The sequence below is a fragment of the Canis aureus genome, chromosome 9 (assembly GCF_053574225.1).
Source record: "Canis aureus isolate CA01 chromosome 9, VMU_Caureus_v.1.0, whole genome shotgun sequence".
Lineage (NCBI taxonomy): Eukaryota > Metazoa > Chordata > Mammalia > Carnivora > Canidae > Canis > Canis aureus.
Window position 1 is genome coordinate 77431432 of NC_135619.1, and position 23381 is coordinate 77454812.

At 41.6% G+C, this 23381-nt stretch overlaps 1 pseudogene across 1 annotated transcript in view; it reads right to left on the reverse strand.

Moving 5' to 3' along the window:
- The window catches only part of LOC144321316 (immunoglobulin heavy variable 3-74 pseudogene), a 117595-nt pseudogene extending 95099 nt beyond the window's left edge, over positions 1-22496 (reverse strand). The window contains exon 1 of the transcript XR_013387021.1: positions 22320-22496. The product of XR_013387021.1 is annotated as an immunoglobulin heavy variable 3-74 pseudogene (transcript). The remainder of the gene's footprint in view (positions 1-22319) is intronic.
- Positions 22497-23381: the final 885 nt, after the last annotated feature.

The following is a 23381-nucleotide window of genomic DNA, read 5'->3' on the forward strand; positions in this document are numbered from 1 at the left end:
CCTTACTCTGGCAATTGGATATCTTTTCTGATTTTGTAGAAATCTTAGGATTATTTGTTCCATCACCGGGAAGAAAGATTGTGGTATTTTAACAGGAATATATTCAGTGTCTAGATGGCCCTGGGTAGCTTAGACATTTTCAAAATGTTTATTCTTCTGATCCATGAGAATTGGATGTTCTCCATCTCTTTGTGTCTTCATTAATTTCTTTCATAAAGTGTTCTCTAGATTTAAAGTACAGATCCCTGACCTCATTGGTTAGGTTTAATCCTATATATCATATGGTTGGTGCCATTGTAAATGAGTTCAATACACTCTTTTCTCTGTTAACAGTATCATTGTTAGTGTGTAGGAATGCAGCTGTCTTCTATGCCTTGGTTTCATCTCCTGCAATGTCGCTAATTTGCTATATCATTTATAGAAATTTTAGGTGGTATCTCTTGGAGTTTACATACAAATATCATGTCGTCTACAGAAGGAGAGTTTGATTTCTTCTTTGCCATTTTGAATGATTTTATTATTTTGTTGTCTTATTGTTGAATCTAGGAATTATACTTCTTTTGTGAGCAGAAGTGGTGAGAGTGGGCACTTCCGCTGTCTTCCTGAGCTTCCTGAACATTTTTAAGCTCTTTTGATCCCCAGTTGGTATGAGATTCATTCTGAACGTTTCATAATTAGCTTTTAAGACATTGAAGAATGTTTTCTCTATCCTCTATTTGAAGAATATTAATCAGCAATCCCTGCTGTAATTTGCCCTATGAGTTCTCTGCAATTAGAGAAAGGACCATATACATCTTGTCTTTTCTATTATTTTTTTAAGATTTTATTTATTTATTTATTTATTTATTTATTTATTTATTTATTTATTTGAGAGAGAGAGAGAGAGAGAGTCAGAGACACAGGCAGAAGAATAGGCTCCATGCAGGTACTCTACATGGGACTCAATCCTGGGCCTTCAGGATCATGCCATGGGCCAAAGGCAGGCACTAAACCACTGAGCCATTCAGGAGTCCCTGTCTTTTCTATTATTGATGTGTACTATTACACTGATTGTTTTACATATTTTGGGCCACCATATTATTCCAGGGACAAATCCCACCTGGTAACGGTGAATACTGGTCTTTATGTATTTTTTTATCCTGTTGTCTAGTATCTTGGTGAGAATTTAACATCCATGTTATCAGGAATAATGGTTTATAATTCCACTTTTGGTGGTGTTTTTGTCTGGTATTGGGATCAAGGTAATGCTGGCCCCATAGAAGGGATTTAGAAGTAATCCTTCTTTCTCTATCATTTGAATCAGCTTCAGTCCTAACAGTACTATTTCTTCTTTAAATATTTGGAAGAAATCTCCTGGGAAGCCATCAGGCCCTGGGGGTTTGTGTCTTGGGAGGATTTTGATAGCAGCCTCAATTTCCTCGCTTTTTATTGATATTTTCTTCTTTTCTACTTCTTCCTCTTTCAGCTTTTTCTTTTAATTACCTAGCTAGGTGTGTATCTTCCTTATTAATTCTTTCAAAGAACCAGATCCTGGTGTGATTGATGTGTTCTAGAATTCATCTAGGCTCTATTTCTCTGAGTTTTGCTAGAATCTTTATTATATCTCTTCTTCTACTTGGTGTAGAGCTTACCTGCTGTTCTTTCTCCAATTCCTTTATGTGCGAGGATAGTTTGTTTATTTGTTTTTCTTTTTCAAATTGTTAGAGGAAAACTTGTGGTGCTATGTATTTCCCTCTTATGACTATATTTTTGTATGGCAACAGTTTTGAATAGATAGGCTTTCATTTTCATTAGTGTGCAAGAATATTTTTAGTACTTTTCTCATTTCCTTGTTGACCTGTTCATCTTTTAGTAGGATTCCCTTTAACCCATGTTTTGGTGTTCTTCTAAACTCCTTCTAGTAATTGATTCCTAGTTTTATAGCATTGTCTGTATATATCCTTGGTCTACGTATCGACTTTATTCCCATTTGCTCATATTTTTTCTTTCTTAAATTCAATACATGACTGAAATAATACAGTGATTGCCTTACTTTGACTGACTCACTTCATTTAGCATTATACTTGCTACCTCCATCCCCATAGTTCCAAAAGGATTAGATTTCATTCCATGTATGGATAGTTTTGATAGTTTGACTAATGTACATAATGCTGCTGTAAAAATCCAGGTGCATATATCCCTTTGAATTTGTATTTTTGTATTTTTTCTTTTATTTTTTTGAAGACTTTATTTATTTATACATGAGAAAGACACACACAGAGAGACAGAGACACAGCAGAGGGAGAAGCAGGGTAAATGCAGGAAGCCCGATGTGGGAATCGATCCCCAAACTCTGGGATTATGCCATAAGCCAAAGGCAGATGCTGAACCACTGAGCCACCCAGGTGTCTCAGAATACTTTTCGTTTTAATGATTTTATTTATTTATTCATGGGAGACACAAAGAGAGTGATAAAGTGTGAGAAACAGGCTCCTCCCAGGGACCCGATATGAGACTCAAACCCCAGATTGGGAACTGACCTGAGCTGAAGGCATGCACTCAACTCCTGAGATACTGAGGCATCTTAGTACTTTTGTATTCTTATAGTAAATGCCCAGTCGTATAGTTGCGGGTCATAGAGTAGGTCTACTATTACTTATTTGATGTCGCACTGTATGGTTTCCCTGAATCGCTACACCCTTGCCCACCGACATCTCCAGACCAGAGAATTCAGCAGGGCTTCATTTCTAGTGGAGGGGGAATCAGGGCTCATTTAACAGGCAGACCAGAGCACACCCAGTTAAAACTCACCACATGTTGGCCAGGCACCACACACTGCTCACTGCAGGCAAGGAGGGCCTGTGTAGATGCCTGTCCTGGAGGAAATAGCAGCCAAAACAGGACAGCACAGAGCATGCAGCACACACCACAGACACTCTCTGAACCCAGACCCAGCACCCTATGTGAACTCTATCATAAACATGTTTTTCTGGAGCAGGAACTAAAACTGGGTTTTGTACAAACAGAGGAAGAGAGAAACTTACAGAAAATGCCATGATTCAGGAATTTCAATTCTAGTTTCCTGCTCTGATCCACCTCAATTTAGGGTTTCTCAGGTCACTCTCTTTGATCCTGCCAAATGAGATAGGACTACTGTTCTGTCTCCAGATCCAGCAGTTTCCATCCCTGAGGGAATCCTGTACATCAGGGAGACTGCCAGCTGCCCACACCATCCAAAGTGCATCTTCCTCAATGGCATGAAGACATAGAGTTGTGATAATAATAGTCCCAAAATTCTTTTCCTTGCGGAGGTTGCCCAACCTCCTGCTCAAAGCTCGTGTCATATGTTGAGAGGTGCTTTCCTCTCTATGTACTAATTAGGGACAATATGTGCATGGACCATACATGTCCCCATTAATTAGTGCAAAATAATTTAATAATTTTACAACATACACTCAAACACAAAATGAATCCACAGGACTGATATAAGAGTTGGGAAGGATATAAATTTAGTTGACGTTGACATCAAATTCCAGAATCCCCATTTTAATCCCTGCATATAAAACAGAGGGAATATCCCACAAGTTGTTTGCTATAACAGCGTTAGGAAGGAGGAGTTAAGATGCTGGACTAAAGTTTCTGAGCTTGTCTTGTTCCTGGAACATGAGAGATATTTATCAAATCATTCTGATCATGCAGGAAATCACTCAGAGTTCCGTGAGAACAGGAATTGCAAGTTCAGAGGTAGAAAATCAACGTCATTTTGGACGCAGGAGTTGTGGATGTTGTCATAGGGATATATAGCTGTGGCGATGAGGGCAGGATGGAGGCTGATCCAGAATATTCTGTATAGTATTATGAGCAGCAGACAAGAAATTCTGAACTTTTAGACCTCCACTTCCATGGGGATGTGCCTGGGTTAAAGCTGCTCAGGTAGTAAATTGGGAGGAATCCCAGGATACTAATGGGTCAAAAGAACCCCAAGGTTGTAGGAAGAATGTGTGTCACCAACGTGATGCACAGCTGCTAAGCAGAGGGGCATGGAAGGTGGCAGAGGACAGTGAGTCCAGGTTTGGATTTCCTGTTCTCTTTTGTCATAAATTGAGTGTTTTCTTGGAAACAGTTTGTAGAGGACAAAAAAGTGGAAAGAGGGGATCCCTGGGTGGCGCAGCAGTTAGGCGCCTGCCTTTGGCCCAGGGCGCGATCCTGGAGACCCGGGATTGAATCCCACATCGGGCTCCCGGTGAATGGAGCCTGCTTCTCCCTCTGCCTCTCTCTCTCTCTCTCTCTCTCTCTCTCTCTCTGTGACTATCATAAATAAATAAAAATTTTAAAAAAAGTGGAAAGACACTGTTTTAGTGTGTCTGGATGATGTCACCACATTCCCAGACTGGGTGGATTAAACAACAGACATTCATTCTCACAGTTCTGAAGTCTGGGATGTCTGAGGTCCAGGTGCAGGCAGATGTGGTGTCTGGAGAGTGCTCCTGTCCTAGCCTGTCCTTTCCCCATCACCTCACATGGGGTCAGAGTGTGGGGAGGTTTCCCAGTCCTGCTGTATAAGGTTCCCGATCCCATTATGAGACTGCACCTCCTGACCTAAATGCTCCCTTAAGGCCCCACTTCCTCCTCTCATCACATGGATGTTAGGTTCCAACAGGGGCATGGTTTGGTCACACACAGTGAGCTGATATCAGCACCTGAAGGATCCATGAGTTATTCCCTGCAGATGGAAGGTCCTCCTCCACTTTTTTTCTCTCAGTTTTCATAATAGTTTAGTGGAATATTTTATCACACCATATCTTTGAGTGTCACCTGCTTACTCCTGTGATCACCAGTCCTCCCTCTTCCCTTCCTGCCCAACCCATGGGAAATGCAACAGAAAAACTTGAATTTCATCCTTTGATGCAGGAGAGACACTGATTCCACACAAGCCCCTCCTAGAGCAACACCTCATCCCCAACACTGACCCACAACACACATTTTGAGGCAGTGTCCATCCCAAATCCAAGCACTTATGACTTGCTTAGAGGCCTGCCCTGAAATCAACAGACACAATGATGAAAGTGATAAAGGATTGTACTGTCATGTGTGTGTGTGCGGGGGCTCTTTAGACTACACTCCTCACAATGTACTTCTTGGTGTCCCTTGCTTTCCTGGGCTGATGCTAATATGTATTCTCTCAGTGTGGTTCAAGACTGAGGTCATGCCTGCACTCCATCTTCTTTCCTTTTGATTTTTGAGCTTTTGTAGAGTCATGAGTAAAATGTACTTTATGCTGTTTCAAAGAACCATGAACACTTGCTGGTTGGACCTGTTGTAATCCATGTATACAGCTGGGACTTCATAAAGGAGAAGTTGCAGTAAGAGATATGAGTAATAAACTGATATTTAGGGAGAGTAGTAAGAAAGTTAAGCAAATATATCCTTGTGCATATAAGAAGAGTTGTTGAGTAAAACAAGCAAAGTTTCCAAATCAGAAACTAAATAAGGAATGAGCAAAGCAAGAGTCACTGTCATTTATGGACATTTGAATATATCGCTTTCTATGACAATGAAGTTTATAAGTAAGAGACTGAGATGGTGAGCACAGAATCCTGTGCCCAGAGAGACTCCCTGGGGAAAACTGTTCCTGGAGAGGAAGCCCAGACCCTGACGGGAAACCTGCCCAGAAGATCCATCTGCACCTGCTCCTGGGCCTTCAAGACACAAGTGGTGAGGAGTGTACACCCCTGGTGGTCCCGATCCCCTTCTACAGGGAGGTTTGTGCCTGGGCTCACAATGAGGTCCCCTCACTGTGTCCCTCACACAGTAATACAGGGCCGTGTCATCGGCTCTCAGGCTGCTCATCTGTAGATACAGCGTGTTCTTGGTGTTGTCTCTGGAAATGGTAAATCGGCCCTTTACTGTGTCTGCGTGATTTGTGCTACTTCCACTATTGCTAATAGTTGTGATCCACTGCAGCCCCTTCCCTGGAGCCTGGCGGACCCAGATCATGCTGTAGTTACTGAAGGTGAATCCGGAAGCCACACAGGAGACAGGAGAGTCTCAGGGAACCTCCAGTCTTCACCAGGTCTCCCCAGGACTCCACCAGCTGCACCTCACCCTGGACACCTGCAGACACAAGACATGCTGGTCAGGAAACTGTCCCACATCCCCTGTTTCTCTCACTCACTTCCTCTCACATACTCAAAGTCCCTTCTACACCATGAATTACCTTTTAAAATAGCGACAGGGAATACTTAGCCAAGCACAGACTCCATGGTTGTTTGTCTGTGTTCTGTCAGGATCCCTGAAAGGGTCACCTGGGGATCCTGGGGCTGGGTCTCCTCTCCCAGCTGCAGGGTCGGGGCTGGGCTGGTTTAATCAGTGGAGGGAGGGCCCTTTTTGCATGTTGTCTGAGTATATATTCAGCTTCTGACTACAATTCGATTCTAACAAGTAAATAGCAAGGATTGCATTACCTTTGCAGATCATTTCGTGCAGTTATGACGGTGGAAATATGAAGTTATCATCTGTGAGAAGTGTTATCTTTTCATATCGGTTTGTTTTTATAAAAAGGCTTTCTGAAAATAGGTCATTTTGTATCGTATTTTATCTCCCATTGAAATTGACATCCACATGCAGAAGAATGAAACTAGACCACTCTCTTGCACCATACACAAAGATAAACTCAAAATGGATGAAAGATCTAAATGTAAGACAAGATTCCAAGAAACAAAAGCAAAAATGAACTATTGGTACTTCATCAAGATAAGAAGCTTTTGCACAGCAAAGGATACAGTCAACAAAACTCAAAGACAACCTACAGAATGGGAGAAGATATTTGCAAATGACATATCAGATAAAGGGCTAGTTTCCAAGATCTATAAAGAACTTATTAAACTCAACACCAAAGAAACAAACAATCTAATCATGAAATGGGCAAAAGACATGAACAGAAATCTCACAGAGGAAGACATAGACATGGCCAACATGCATATGAGAAAATGCTCTGCATCACTTGCCATCATGGAAATACAAATCAAAACCACAATGAGATATCACCTCACACCAGTGAGAATGGGGGAAATTAGCAAGGCAGAAAACAACAAATGTTGGAGAGGATGCGGAGAAAAGGGAACCCTCTTACACTGTTGGTGGGAATGTGAACTGGTGCAGCCACTCTGGAAAACTGTGTGGAGGTTCCTCAAAGAGTTAAAAATAAACTTGCCCTATGACCCAGCAATTGCACTGTTGGGGATTTACCCCAAAGATTCAGATGGAATGAAACGCCGGGACAACTGCACCCCAATATTTATAGCAGCAATGTCCACAATAGCCAAACTGTGGAAGGAGCCTCAGTGTCCATCGAAAGATGAATGGATAAAGAAGATGTGGTTTATGTATACAATGGAATATTACTCAGCTATTAGAAATGAAAAATACCCACCATTTGCTTCAATGTGGATGGAACTAGAGGGTATTATGCTGAGTGAAGTAAGTCAGTCGGTGAAGGACAAACATTATATGTTCTCATTCATTTGGGAATTATAAATAATAGTGAAAGGGAATATAAGGGAAGGGAGAAGAAATGTGTGGGAAATATCAGAAAGGGAGACAGAATGTAAAGACTGCTAACTCTGAGAAACGAACTAGGGGTGGTGGAAGGGCGGGGGGTGGGAGTGAATGGGTGACGGGCACTGGGGATTATTCTGTATGTTAGTAAACTGAACACCAATAAAAAATAAATTAAAAAAAAAGGAAAAAAAAGACAAGATTCCATCAAAATCCTAGAGAGCACAGGCAACACCCTTTTTGAACTTGGCCACAGTAACTTCTTGCAAGATACATCCATGAAGGGAAGAGAAACAAAAGCAAAAATGAACTATTGGGATTTCATCAGGATAAGAAGCTTTTGCAGAGCAAAAGATACAGCCAACAAAACTAAAAGACAATCTACAGAATGGGAGAAGATATTTTCAAATTATGTATCAAATAAAGGGCTAGTTTCCAAGTTCTATAAAGAACTTTTTTAACTCAACAGCAAAGAAACAAACAATCCAATCATGAAATGGGCAAAAGACATGAAGATAAATCTCACAGAGGAAGACATCGACATGGCCAAAAAGCACATGAGGAAATGCTCCACATCAATTGCCATCAGGGAAATACAAATCAAAACCACAATGAGATACCACTTCACACCAGTGAGAATGGGGAAAATTAACAAGGCAGGAAACCACAAATGTTGGAGAGGATGTGGAGAAAAGGGAACCCTCTTGCACTGTTGATGGGAATGTGAACTGGTGCAGCCACCCTGGAAAACTATGTGGAGGTTCCTCAAGGAGTTAAAAATAGATTTGCCTCACCACCCAGCAATGCACCCCTGGGGATTTACCCCAAAGATACAGATGCAGTGAAATGGCAGGTCTCCTGCAACTCAATGTTCACAGCAGCAATGTCCACAGTAGCCAAACTGTGGAAGGAGCCTCTGTGTCGATCGAAAGATGAATGCATAAAGAAGATGTGGTTTATGTATACAATGGAATATTTCTCAGCCATTCAAAATAACAAGTACCCAACATTTGCTTTGACATGGATGGAACTGGAGGGTATTATGCTGAGTGAAATACATCAATCGGAGAAGGACAAACATTATATGGTCTCATTCATTTTGGGGAATATAAAAAATAGTGAAAGGGAATAAAGGGGAAAGGAGAAAAAATGAGTTGGAAATATCAGAAAGGGAGACAGAACCTGAGAGACTCCTAGCTCTGGGAAACTAAATAGGGATGGTGTAAAGGGAGGTGGGAGGGGTGATGGGGTGACTGGGTGACGGGCACTGAGGGGGGCACATGATGGAATGAGCACTGTGTGTTATTCTATATGTTGGTAAATTGAACACCGATAAAAAATAAATTTATAAAAAAAGGAATTTAACACTAAATTTTTATTTTTGATGTTATATAAATGGATCATTTTTGTTAATTTTATAAAGATAATTTTTTGTTACCGTGTGGAATCATCACTGTATATGTTGATTTTATATCCTGAATATTCCCTAAAATCTCTCATTAATTCCTAGAGTTTTTGGAGTTTATGGAGTTTGCTCATGTAGCAGATCATGTCATATGGAAACAATAATGTTCTTCCTCTCTCCTGATTTTATTATTTTTATAATTTTATTTCCTAATTTGCCTTACTGAGTCTTTATCTTCTTGGGGCAGAAAGATTTTTCTTCTATTCTTCTGGTTTCTGTATCTGCTCTATTATCTCAATAGATATAAGACAAATCTAAGAGAAGATGTATTGCATTTTCTCGTGCAGGAGCTATGTAAAAACGACACCCAGACAATGACCACTGTAGGCACCTCTTCTGTCTGTTAGACAATACGACATTGCGTTTGTGGATATTGAAGCCCAGGATTTGTGTTTGGGTCACTTAATGAGTAAAGAATGACAAGGGTTGTTTGCAGAGGTTTCTGGGCCCTATGTTCCCTATTCTGATTCTGAGGATGGTTCTCCAATTCTCATGGAATTGGAGTTGATCCAATGGATCAACATGGAATGAGTTGATCACACCACAGATTTACTTCCTGCCATTAGGTGGACTCCCTTTTCACTTGTGGACTTAATTTCTTGAAACTGCTTACTAACAGTAAGTTCACGTGTAAACTATGCAATAGAATGGCAGAGCTGAGAGATATTGTCGACACCAGGTCATGCCACCAAGGTGGTGTAGAAACCCTCTAGAAAAATGGTTGCATATAAATATATAGATAAAGGGTAAACAATTATTGTAGGTTTTTGAGGGTTTCCAGACATAAACTCACCTAGAGGAACCTCCCTTACCTCCAGAGAGGTAGTAGGCTGGGGATATAGGGTACCAAAGTCAAATCCAGTCATGAAGTGTCACTTCACAGCAATCAGTATAACACAACTCTGTAAGGAGGTGGTAACACTCAGATACTCCAGGGTCACCACAAACACAACTTGTGGAAACACCAGAGTATCATTACTTGCGTTCATGTGTCACTATGGCCGTACCCTGTTCAGGCTTCTGTAACATTATTCAAGGACTGTATGGATGAAACTACAGACACTCATTTCTCACAGTTCTGGTATCTGGGAAGATTGAGGTCCAAGCGCATGGAGATGTATCTGCAGAGGATCCAGGTCCTAGATGGTCCTTTCCCTATCAGCTCATGTGGAATCAGGGAGCCGAGTCTCTCCCAGGCCTGGTGCATCAGGGCAAAATTTGTTCAATATATTGTAAAGTTAAATGAGACTTCTCACTGATAATCATAGTATATCAGTTACAGGTGTTGAAGAGAAGAGTAAACATCACTGAAGGGCTTCATCTCCCATTCTTTGGAAGGTGCCATTGTATTTTCATTGTATACAGAATATTTGTCTTATATAAGGTGAAATTAACACCCTGTTGTTTACTTTCTTTTTTTTTTAAAGATTTTATTTATTTATTTATGAGAGACACGGAGAGAGAGGGAGAGACACAGGCAGAGGGAGAAGCAGGCTCCATGCAGGGAGCCCGATGCAGGATGCGATCCTGGGACACCAGGATCATGCCCTGGTCTGAAGACAGGCACTGAAATGCTGAGCCACCGAGGCATCGCTGTTACTTATCTTCTTTACAGAATGAGTGTGATGAATATGGATGCCCAATTTACAGGAGATTGGCATGTGACGGTTAATTCCATGTCTCAATAGACTGGCCCATTTCTGCCCAGATTAAATCTATTTTCAGAGGACGTCTGAGATAGTCATTGTAGAGACTGATATTTGCATCATTATCTCTATGTATGTGGGCAACTTCCAATTCTTTAAGTTTCCTTTTAATTTAAATTCAATTGCCAACATATAGTAAAACACCCAGTAATAATCCCTTCAAGTGCCCCCCACAGTGCCCGTCACCCCATACCCTGTCCACCTCCCCTTCCACTACCATTTGTTCATTTCCCAGAGTTAGGAGTCTCTTATGTTCTGTCTCCATCTCTGATGTTTCCCTCTCATTTTCTCTGCTTTCCCCTTTTTTCTTTCACTATTTTTAATATTCTCCATGAGTTAAACCATATAATGTTTGTCCTTCTTCAATTGACTTACTCCACTCAGCATAATACCCAACAGTTCCATCCACGTTGAAGCAAATGGTGGGTATTCATCCTTTCTAATGGCTGAATAATATTCCATTGTATACATAGACCACATCTTATTTATCCATCATCTTTCGAGGGGCACCAAGGCTCCTTCCACAGTCTGGCTATTGTGGACATTGCTGCTATAAACTTTGGGGTGCAGGTGTCCTACTGTTTCACTGTGTCTGTATCTTTGGGGTAAATCCCAAGTATTGCAATTCCTGTGTTGTAGGATAGCTATATTTTTACCTATTAGAGGAACCTACACACAGTTTTCCAGAGTGGCTCCACCAGTTCAGATGCCTTTGAAACCTAATCCATTACAGAGACAGCATCACATCTGTAATTGTAGGGGAGTTAAAAATCAGATAATTTGTCTTATTCACCATCTTCCAGATTCTGAACTGATGAGGGCCCCGGAGGCCCTGATCATTTCCCCAGATGGTGAGGTTCTCAGGGACATTGACACCCCAAGGCAGAAAATATTGAGAGATGTACTAAGTATGGATCTATTCCCAGCTACGGAAACTGCAGAGCCTGACAGGAGAGACCTCTATTCCCAGACTCACTCTGTACCTACCCCTGGGGCTGGGACCTGTTGTCAGAGGGTCCCGAGAGGCCCAAGGGATCACATTCCTCTTCATCACCAGGGCTTGCTGCTCCCCTACCTGGGGGTCCAGTGTCTCAGTGCCCAGGTTCCTGAGCCCTGGGTTGTGCACAGATCTACTGTATCCAAATTGGAGCATCAGGTGCATCTCCACCAATGGTGCAAGAGGGTTCAACTTCTCCACATCCTTGCCAATATCCGCTTTTTCCTGCCTTATTAATTTTAGCCATTCTGAGCAGTGCGAGGTGATATCGCCTTGTAGTTTTGAATTGTATTTTCCTGAACTTGAGTGATATGGTGCATTTTTCATGTTTGTTGGCTATTTATATATCTCTTGGGAAAAATATATGTTCGTGTTTTCAGCTCTTTTCTTGACTGGAATTTTTAAACATTGAGTGCTGAGTTTGCTAAGTTCTTTATAGATTTTGGATACTAACACTTCAAATAATTTCTAATTTGCAAATATCTTTTCCCCTTTTGTATTTTTCCTTTTAACTGACTCTTTCCTTTACTGTGAAGAACTTTTTATCCTGATGAAGTCCCAGCAGTTCGTTTTTGCCATAGTCTTATTTTCCATTAGAAATATGTCTTGTAAGATGTGAACAATATCAGAGAGGTTCCTGCCAGTATTCTTCTGCAAGATTATGAGTGACTCCTGTCTGACATGAAAGTCTTTCATCCTTTTTGAGTTTTTTGTTGTGTCTGGTGTAAGAAAGTGGGTCAGGTTCATTCTTCTGCATAGAGCTATCCAAGCATTCTAACACCACATTTGGAAGACTCTGTTTTGTTTTACTTTGATTTGTTTTCCTTTGATATTTCTGTCTGTGTGTCAAAGATGATTTCACCATAAATGGGTGGGTCATTTCTGGGTTCTCTACTCTGTTCCCTTCATCTATGTGTCTATTTTGTACCAGATCCATACTGTCTTAATGATCACAGTTTTGCTGTGGCTTTTCATAGATGGCTTTTAAGATGTTGAGGAATAATAGCCAAACTGTGGAAGGAGCCTCGGTGTCCATCGAAAGATGAATGGATAAAGAAGATGTGGTTTATGTATACAATGAAATATTACTCAGCCATTAGAAACGACAAATACCCACCATTTGCTTCAACGTGGATGGAACTGGAGGGTATTATGCTGAGTGAGGTAAGTCAGTCGGAGAAGGACAAACAATATATGTTTTCATTCATTTGGGGAATATAAATAATAGTGAAAGGGAACATAAGGGAAGAGAGAAGAAATGTGTGGGAAATATCAGAAAGGGAGACATAACATAAAGACTCCTAACTCTGGTAAATGAACTAGGTGTGGTGGAAGGGGAGGAGGGCGGGGGCTAGGGGTGAATGGGTGATGGGCACTGAGGGGGGCACTTGACGGGATGACCACTGGGTGTTATTCTGTATGTTGGTAAATTGAACACCAATAAAAAATAAATTTATTATAAAAAGTGATCACAGCTTTGTAACACAGCTTGAAGTGGGGGATTCTGATGCCTCCACATTTACTTTGCTTTTTCAACATCCTAGTGGGTATTTGAAGTATTTTCTGGTTACATTCAAATATTAGGATTGTTTATTCCAGCTTTGTGAAAAAACTTTGAGGACATTTTGATAGTAATAGCATTAAATATTTAAATTTCTGGGACCTCTGCATGGCTGTCCACAATGAGTGTCCTCCTTTGGCTCAAGGTGTGATCCCAGAGTCCTGGGATTGAGTCCCAAATCTGGCTTTTTTTGGACTTCCTGCAGTGAACCAGCTTGTCCATCTGCCTCTGTCTGCCTCTCTTTTTCTCTCATGAATACATAAATAAAATATTTTAAATATATGTTGATTTCCTTGGGTAGCATAAATATTCAAAAATATATTTTCTTCTAATCCTTGAATATGGATTTCTTTTTTCTTTAGTTCTTCATGTCTTCCTCAATTTCTTTTCTAAGTTTTCTACAGTTCTCACAGTACAGATCCCTTACCTCTTTGTTTTGCATCATGCTTAAGTATTGTTATTACAATTGTAAATAGGAATGATTACTGGGTTTCTCTTTCTTATGTCTCACTGTCACTATATATAAATGTCCCTGATTTCTGTGCATTGGTTTTATAACCTGTTATCTTGCTGAATTGCAATATGAATTGAGTTTATGTAGACCTCCAGACGGTATGGAATTAATGCCTGTAGACCTGAGCCCTGTGTGTGATACCCGGACACTGTGGCCATGGAAAGCCTATGGGTTAGGTTTTCAGGTCACATTTTCCCAGGTCATCCAAAGATGCCCGTGTTTGTGGTGACTCCCAGTAATACCCTAAGGACTGAGACACCATTGGGGTTGGCTGGGTGGGGAGGAGCCTCTGTAGGAACTCAGCACTGAAGGGGAGGTCTGCCAAGATTATGTGCTGATGTAGACTGAGCTTGAACCTGGCACACCTGTCAGCCCAGGACTTGTGACCATGAGTTCATGAGTGTCCTACCAGAATCTGAGGAATCTGAGGATCAATCAGAGAGTGGGGCAGAGAAATTCATCCATGGCGTTCACATACTTTCTTTTCTCCAAGCACACTGTCACATTTCAAAACAAGTGGGAAAATTTTTAACCCTGTTGCAGGCAAATCAACAGTCTCAGATTGTGTAGCACAACACTTTCCAACACTTCCCAGATAAGACCTCAAGGAGTTTCACCTTTTGTGTCCAAATAGGTTGCAAAAATCTGCACGATAAAATGTAATAAAAAAATTTTTATACAAAGTGTTTAACTAGGATCATTCTTTCTGTGTAACTGTCACTTCAAACCTTTGTAGAGAGAATGATGTGCACAAGATTGTATTATGTTTGTCCAAAAAAAAAAGTTTGTCCAAAACCCCTGACACGTTGGTATCAGGAAGTCAGATAATCCTTGTTTGTATCACTCCTCAATTACCCATCACAGCTGCGCTCTCACCAGGGTTTCTGACACTTCCAGGATGTGGGTTCTCACACTGTGTCTCGCACAGTAGTACACAGCTGTGTCCTCAGCTCTCAGACTGCTCAGCTCCATGTAGGCTGTGCTTGTGGATGTGTCTGCCGTCAGGGTGACTCTGCCCTGGAACTTCTGTGCATACCTTGTGGCACCATCTTCAGGATCAATCCATCCCATCCAATCAAGCCCTGCTCCTGGAGCCTGTTGTACCCAGTGCATATAGTAGTCAGTGAAGGTGTATCCAGATGTTTTGCAGGAGACCTTTACAGATGCCCCTGGCTTCTTAACCTCAGCTGCAGACTGCACCAGCTGGACCTCAGAGTGCACACCTGTGGAGAGGAACAGGAAGGGATGAAGTCATCCTTGACTGGGCCTGCTCCCGTCCTCAGCCTTACTTGTGGGGTGTCCCCTACCTGTGGCCAGTGCCAGCAGGAAGAAGATTCTCCAGCTGCAGTCCATGGTGAGCACTGTGCTCACAGGGGCTTCTGGAGGAAGGGTGTGCAGGTTTTGGTGATTCAGGGCACAGATATTCCTATACTTATTATCCTAATGCATCTCGGACAATTTGCATATTCATGAGATGGAGTATTTCATACTCAAGACAAGCCTCATCTAGAGAAGGAGCAGATCATCATCACAGGACTGTGCTATGTATGAACCTGAGGCCCAAGTCCTAATCCTCATTGATGACGTAGGTCCCCTTCTAGATCCCTGAACTGTCTGCAGAGAGAATGTCTCCACTGAAGGTCTGGAAGCCACAGGACATCCTCCTTATTGTGAAGCCATCTCTGAATGAAAGAGCCTCTATAAACCTGATGTTGGCTCTGAGATCTGAATGTCTTATTCCTGGATCAGTGTGTCTCCAATATACTGCATCCAGTGAGGTAATCAGTGCATTCCCACCTCCATCTCTTCACACCTCAGATATGTAAAAGCCATGGAATTGCTTGTCCTGCAAATGTGCTCCTCATTGCCTAGAGCTTGTTAAATGCTCCTGAAAGCACAAGAGACTTAAACATCCTGTAGCACTCTCTGTCTTACTTGCATTTTATTTTTTTAATGTATCTCTTTATATATTCATGAGAGATACACACACATAGAGAGGCAGAGACACAGGCAGAGGCAAAAGCAGGCTCCACGCAGGGAGTCCGATGTGGGACTCAATCCCACCTGGGTGCCTCAGTTGTTGAGTGCCTGCCTTTGGCTCAGGGCATGATATCTGAGTACTGAGGACAAGTCCAGCATCAGGCATGCTGCATGGAGTCCGCTTCTCTGTCTCTGTGTGTTGCTCATCAATAAATAAATGCATTCTTTAAAAAATTGGCCCAAGGATGATGCCCTTGGGGAAACATTCAGTTAGCCATCCATTCTTGATTTCTGCTGAGATGATGATGCAAGGTCCTGGGATCAAGCCCCTGGTCAGGCTTTGTGCTCATTGAAGAATCTTCTTGAGATTTTCTATCTGTTACCCTCAAACTCTTTTGTCACTTTGTCTGAAATAAATAATAAATAAATAAATAAATAAATAAATAAATAAATAAATAAATAAATAAATGTTGGGGGCAAGATCATGAAGGTGTATGGGTCCTCAACTCACCTCGTACCAGCAAGTAACATAGATAACATTTTTAAATAGATACTGGATATTAGCCCTTTATCTGATAGGTTATTTACAAATATCTTCTCCCATTCAATAGGTTGCCTTTGAGTTTTGTTGACTATTTTGCTGTGCATAGCTTTGAATCTTGATGAAGGCCCAATACCTCACAACCAATAGGAAGAGGATACAAACGATTTTAAAAACATATTAGGACCACTCATATGCCAATAAATTAGGCAATCCAGAAGAAATGGATGCTTTTCTGGAAAACCACAAATAAGCAAACCTGGAACGAGAAGAAATAGAAAACCCAAACAGGCAAATAACCAAAGAGGAAATTTTTAAAAGATTTTATTTATTTATTCATAGAGACAGAGGGAGAGAGAAAGAGAGAGAGAGAGAAAGAGAGGCAGAGACACAGGCAGAGGGAGCAGCAGGCATCATACTGCCTGATGTGGGACTTGATCCAGGGTCTCCAGGATCATGCCCTAGGTTGCAGGTGGCGCTAAACTCCTGCAACACCAGGGCTGCCCCCAAGGAGGAAATTGAAGCAGTCATCAAAAACCTCCCAAGACACAAAAGTCCAGGGCTAGATGGCTTCCCAGCGAAGTCTATCAAACATTTAAAGAAGAAGCCATACCTATTTACTAAAGCTGTTCTGAAAGATAGAAATGGACAGAATACTTCCAAACTCTTTTTATGAGGCCAGAATCACCTTAAATCCAAAACGAGACAAAGAATCCACCAAAATGGAGAATTATAGACCAATAACCCTGATGAACACAGATGCAAAAATTCTCAAAAAGACACTGGCCAATAGGACACAACAAAATGTTAACAAAATAATTCACCATGACCAAGTGGGATTTATACCTAGAATGCAAGGCTGGTTCAACACTTGTAAAGCAATCAATATGATAGATCACATCAACAAGAGAAAACAAAAAGGAACCATAGGATCTTCTCAATAGAAACAAAGAAAGCATTTGACAAAATACAGCATCCATTCCTGATCAAAACTCTTCAGAGTGTAGGGATAGAGGGAACATTCCTCAGCATCTTAAAATCCATCTATGAAAAGCTCACAGCAAATATCATTCTCAATGGGGAAACACTGGAAGCCTTTCCCCTAAGATAAGGAACAAGACAGGGATATCCACTCTCACCACTGCTATTCACCATAGTACTAGAAGTTTTAGCCCCAGCAATAAGGTAACAAAAAGAAACAAAAGGCATTCATATTGGCAAACAAGAAGTCAAAACCAAAAAAGAAAAAAAGAAGTCAAACCTCTGTTTTCACAGATGACATGACACTGTATCTAGAAAATTCAAAAGACTCCACCCCAAGATTGATTGAACTCATACAGCAATTTGGCAGTGAGGCAGGATACAAAATCAATGCCCAGAAATCACTTCCATTAGTATACACTAGCCTTGAGATTAAAGAAAGAAAAGTTAAGGCATCAAAAAAATCTTAAATTGCACCGAAAAGCATAAGATTCCCAGGATTAACCCTAACCAAAGAGGTAAAGTTTCTATACCATAAAAACTATGGAACACTTCTGAAAGAAATTGAGGAAGACATAAAAATATTGATAAATATTCCATGCTCATGGGTTGGAAGAATTACTTTTGTGAAAATGTCAATGCTACCGAGGGCAATTTACACGTTCAATGCAATTCCTATCAAAATAACTCGGACTTTCTTCAGAGGGTTGGAACAAATCAACTTAAGGTTTGTGTGGAATCAGAAAATACTCCAAATAGCCATGGGAATACTGAAAGGAAAATCAGAACCGGGGGCATCAGAATGCTGGATTCCAAGTTCTACTAAAAGCTGTGATCATAAAGACATTCTGGCACTGGCACAAAAACAGACACATTGAATCAGTTGCACAAAATGGAGAACCAGAAGTGGACACTGAACTCTATGGTCAACTAATATTCGACAAAGCAAGAAAGACTATCCACTGGAAAAAAAACAAGAATCTCTTCAATAAATGGTGCTGGGAAAATTGGACAGCCATGTATAGAAGAATGAAACTAGATCATTCTCTTACACAAAACACAAGATAAACTCAAAATGGATGAAAGATCAAAATGTAAGACAAGATTCCAACAAAATCCTAGAGAACACAGGCAACACCCTTTTTGAACTTGGCCACAGTAACTTCTTGCAAGATTCATCCATGAAGGCAAGAGAAATAAAAGCAAAAATAAATTATTGGGACTTCATCAAGATAAGAAGCTTTTGCACAGCAAAGGATACAGTCAACAAAACTCAAAGACAACCTACAGAATGGGAGAAAATATTTGCAAATGACTAGCTAACAGACTAGTATAGGACAAATAAGAGGTCAGACCCTGTTTAAGTGTTTCTGAGTGATGTCCCCGCATTCCCAGTTTCAATGGACTAAACAACAGATGCTCATTCTCACAGCTCTGGAGTCTGGGAAGTCTAAGTTCCAGGTGCAAGCAGATGTGGTGTCTGGAGTGCCCACGTCCTAGCCCGTCCTTTCCGTGTCACCTCACATGGGGCCAGGGGGCATGGAGCTTCCCATATCCTGATGTATAAGGTTCCTGATCGTATCATGAGGCTCCATCTCCTGACCTAATTGTTCCCCTAAGGCCCCAACTCCTTCTCCCATCACATAGACATTTGGTTCCAACACGGGGATCGTAGAGGTGACACACAGTTAGCTATATCAGCACCCAAAGGATCCATGAGTTATTCCCTGCAGGTGGAAGGTCCTCCCCCACTTTTGTTCTCTCATAATTGTTAAGTGGAATTTCTCATCACACAGTATTGTTGAGTGTTACCTGCTCACTCCCTGATCTCCAACACCCCATCTTCTCTACCTGCCCCAAAATGGGAAATCAGGAGGAACACTTTACTTGACATCAGGGAAATACAAATGAAAACCACACTAAGATCCCACTTATACAACTCAGAATGGATAAAGTAACAAGGCCGGAAACAATAAATATAAGCAAGGATATCGAGAAAGTGTAACTTTCTCTTCTTTTGGTGGGAATGCAAGCGTATTTAGCCACTCCAGAAAACAGAATGGAATGTCCTGAAAAAGTGACTAATAGAGCTACCCTAGAACACAGGCATTCCACTACATGTTATTAACCCCAAAGACGCAAATTTAATGTAATTAAGGGACCCCTGCACCCCAATATCCACAGCAACAATGTCCAGAATAGCCAAACTGTGGGAGGAATTATGATGCTCTTCTACAGAAGAGTGATAAAGAAGATGTGGAAGGAGCTTCGGTGTCCATTGACAGATGAATGCATAGAGAAGATGTTGGGACATTACTCAGCCATTAGAAATGACGAATACTCACCATTTGCTTCAATGTCGATGGAACTGAAGGGTATTATGCTGAGTGAAGTAAGTGATTTAGAGAAGGACAAACATTATATGGTTTCACACATACAAAGTACATAAAAATAGTGCAAGGGAATAAAGGGGAAAGAAGATGGAATGAGTGGGAATCATCAAAGACAGTAACAGTACATGAGAAACTCCTACCTATGGGGGAAGAAAACAAGGAGTAGTGGAAGGGAAGATGGTTGGGAGGTTGGGGTATGTGGATGACAGGAGCTGAGGGGGGCATTTGACGGAATGAGTACTGGCTGTTATATGTTGGCAAATCGAACTCCAATAAAAATATACTAAATATGTGGTTTATATATACAATGGGATATTACACAGCTGTCAGGAAGGATGAATAACATGAAATCACATTTCCTTCAACATGGATGGAACTGGAGCTATTATACTGAGATAAATTAATCACAGAGAGGCAATGATATGGTCTCACCCATATGTGGAATATAGGAAATATTGAAAGAGATCATAACGGAGGAGTGAAACTTAGTGGGGTAATATTACAGAGGAAGACAAATCATGAGAGACAGTTAACTCCAGGGGTAAAAATACTGAGGGTCTTTGGAAGAGAGGGGTTGGGAGATGGGGGAACTGGGTGATGGGAGTTAAGGAGGGGACGTGATATGATGAGCACTGAGTGTATAGTATATATTGGTAAATTCAATTTAAACAAAGAAAAAAATGGACTTTCACCTGTCCACATTCCTGGAACATCATACATGGACTGGGAGGATCAAACAACAGACACTCTTCACAGATCTGGAATCTGGGACGTCTGATGTCCAGATGCATGCAGATGTGGTCTCTGGAGATTGCCCACATCCTACCCCGTCCTTTCCCCATCACCTCACATGGGCCCAGGGTGCAGGGAACTTTCCCAGTCCTGGTTTATAAGGGCCCTGATCATATCATGAGGCTGCACCTCCTTACCTAACTGTTCCCCTAAGGCTCCACCTCCTTCCTCATATCATGGGTATTAGGTTCCAACATGGGCAGGTAGAGGTCACACACAGTAACCTGATGTCAGAACCAGAAGGATCCATGAGTTATTCCGTGCAGGTGGAAGGTCCTCCAATCCAGCTCCTCACCCTGAGGTTCCTCATTGATCCAGTAGAAGCTTCCAGTCTCTGAGCACATGGTGTATACATGACCTTCGGAACCAGATTTTGACCTTGGGGAGAGGACAGCTTCCATCTGAGATCCGGGTAGGATCTTGGCCTATTTGTATTATTATTTAAAGTTTCGTGCTGTTTCCATGTATTATTCATCTCCTTTCCCTATGATTCAGACATCTGTCTACTGAGAATAACCATGTTTCTCTTTTGTCCCTCCAGTTTGATGCTTGTTTAGTGAAATTATTCTTCACACCATGTCCAGTCTGTATTGCCTGCTAGCTCCCTGACATTCCTTCCTCATTCTTCTACTCCACCCAAAGGATAAGAAATCAAACAATAACCCAAGGGTTCCCTCTCTTGATGCAGTTGGGACACTAACTCCACACAAGCCCCTCCTGGAGCAGGACGCCGCACCCACCACTGACCCACAACACACACCCAGAGCCAATGTCCTTCCCTGGCACTATCCATGCACTTATGACGTGATGAAAGGTCTGCCTGGCTCTCATCAGACATGAAGGTGAAGGTGATGAATGGTTATACTCTCGTGATTCTGTGTGTGTGTGTGTGTGTGTGGGTGTGTGTGCATATGACCGCTGAGTCCATTTCCCTACCATGTCATGCTGGGAATCTCTCTCACTCCCCGCTGTTATTACCATGTTTGTAGAATGTCTCTTTTCTCTTGTGTGATTGGGTTTCCTCTATACGGCGATGTGCAAGACAGCATGTTAGCTTGGGGTCCTGTGGTCCACAGTGATCGCCACTAGGACTCATTAAAAGGTTCAGATGATGTGAATGGCATTAATTGTAAATGATTAAAATTTCGGGTCAGGAAAAGTTAAGCACAAGTAAGTGCAAGTGCTATAGTTGAATTCTAGGTCTCTAAGAAAGAGACTGAAGAGGTAAACACATAATCAAGTGTTCAGAGGAGCTCCCAGGGGGAAACTGCTCCTTGGAGAGGAATCCCAGACCCTGACAGGAAACCTGCCCAGAACCACCCTCTTCACCTGCTCCTGGGATTTCAAGATAGAAGTAGTGAGCAGAGCGCACCCCCTGGTGGTCCTGATCCCCTTCTACAGAGAGGATTGAGTCTGGGTTCACAATGAGTTCGCCTCACTGTGTCCTTCGCACAGTAATACACGGCCGTGTCCTCGGCTCTCAGGCTGTTCATCTGCAGATACAGCGTGTTCTTGGCGTTGTCTCTGGAGATGGTGAATCGGCCCTTCACAGCATCAATGTAGTATGTGCTACCTCCACTATCACTAATATCTGCGACCCACTGCAGCCCCTTCCCAGGAGCCTGGCGGATCCAACTCATTTAGTAGCTACTGAAGGTGAATCCCAAGGCCACACAGGAGAGTCTCAGGGACCCCCCAGGCTTCACGAGGTCTCCCCCAGACTCCACCAGCTGCACTTCACCCTGGACACCTGCAGACACAAGACATCCTGGTCAGGAAACTGTCCCACATCCCCAGTTTCTCTCACTCACTTCCACTCACAGACTCAAGGTCTCTGCTTCTCTATGAATTACCTTTTAAAATAGCGACAAGGAAAACCCAGCCGAGCACACACTCCATGGTGGTTTGTCTCTGTTGTGTCCTGATCAGTGAATCAGGTCACCTTGGGATGCTGTGGCTGGGGCTCCTCTCCCAGCTGCAGGGTCAGGACTGGCCTGGATTAATCAGTGGAGGGAGGGCCCTATTTGCATGTCCTCTGACTATATAACCAGCTCCAGACTTACATTCGTATATTTAAAGCCAACACATGTATTGCACCACAATTCTATAGCAATTTGTGTAGATGGCCCTCTGACTATATGCAGTTCTAAGCACAGTTATTTATTAATTTCTGGGTGCATTTCAAAAGACACATCAATATAGGTCATTTTCTGGAGATATTTCATCTTGTTAGTAAATTTTAATTCTACATATTTATTTTAGGTGCTAGTGTAAATTGGATTATTTTGTTAATCTTGTATATGTAATTTGTTGTTATTATGTAGGAATATATCTTTATTTTATTTGCTGATTTTATATACTGATTTTTTGTGCTGAGCTCACGAGTTATTTCTTCCAGTTTTTATCGGCGTTTTTACTCATTGACTCTATTAATACATTGTCATAAGAAAACTAATTATTTTCTTTCCAGTTTATAACCTCTTATTTTTTTTATGTAGTTTTCTTGCCACGTTTACTGGTAGGTCTTCCAGTCTGTGGCAGAAAGCATTTTCCTCTTGTCTTCAGGATGCATTGTCTGTTTTAATCATGCAGTTGATATAAGGCAGACCTAGAGGAGACAATAAATTTCATTTTGTATGTCGATGACCTACCTAATATAAAGTGACAGTCTACAATTCCAATCAGGACAAGGTGAATCTTTATGTCTTCTGCCCATTTCTGACTGTAGTTTTCACTTTGTGGTTGTTTAGTTTGGTAATTTATTTTTCGATTTTGGAAACAAGCCTTTATCTGGAGATAGATTTGCAATTCTCTTCTCCCACTGTTTTTATTCTTTTGGAAGATATTATTTATTTATTCATCAGAGATGGGGAGAGAGATTCAGAGATGGGCAGAGGGAGAAGTGGGCTCCCCAC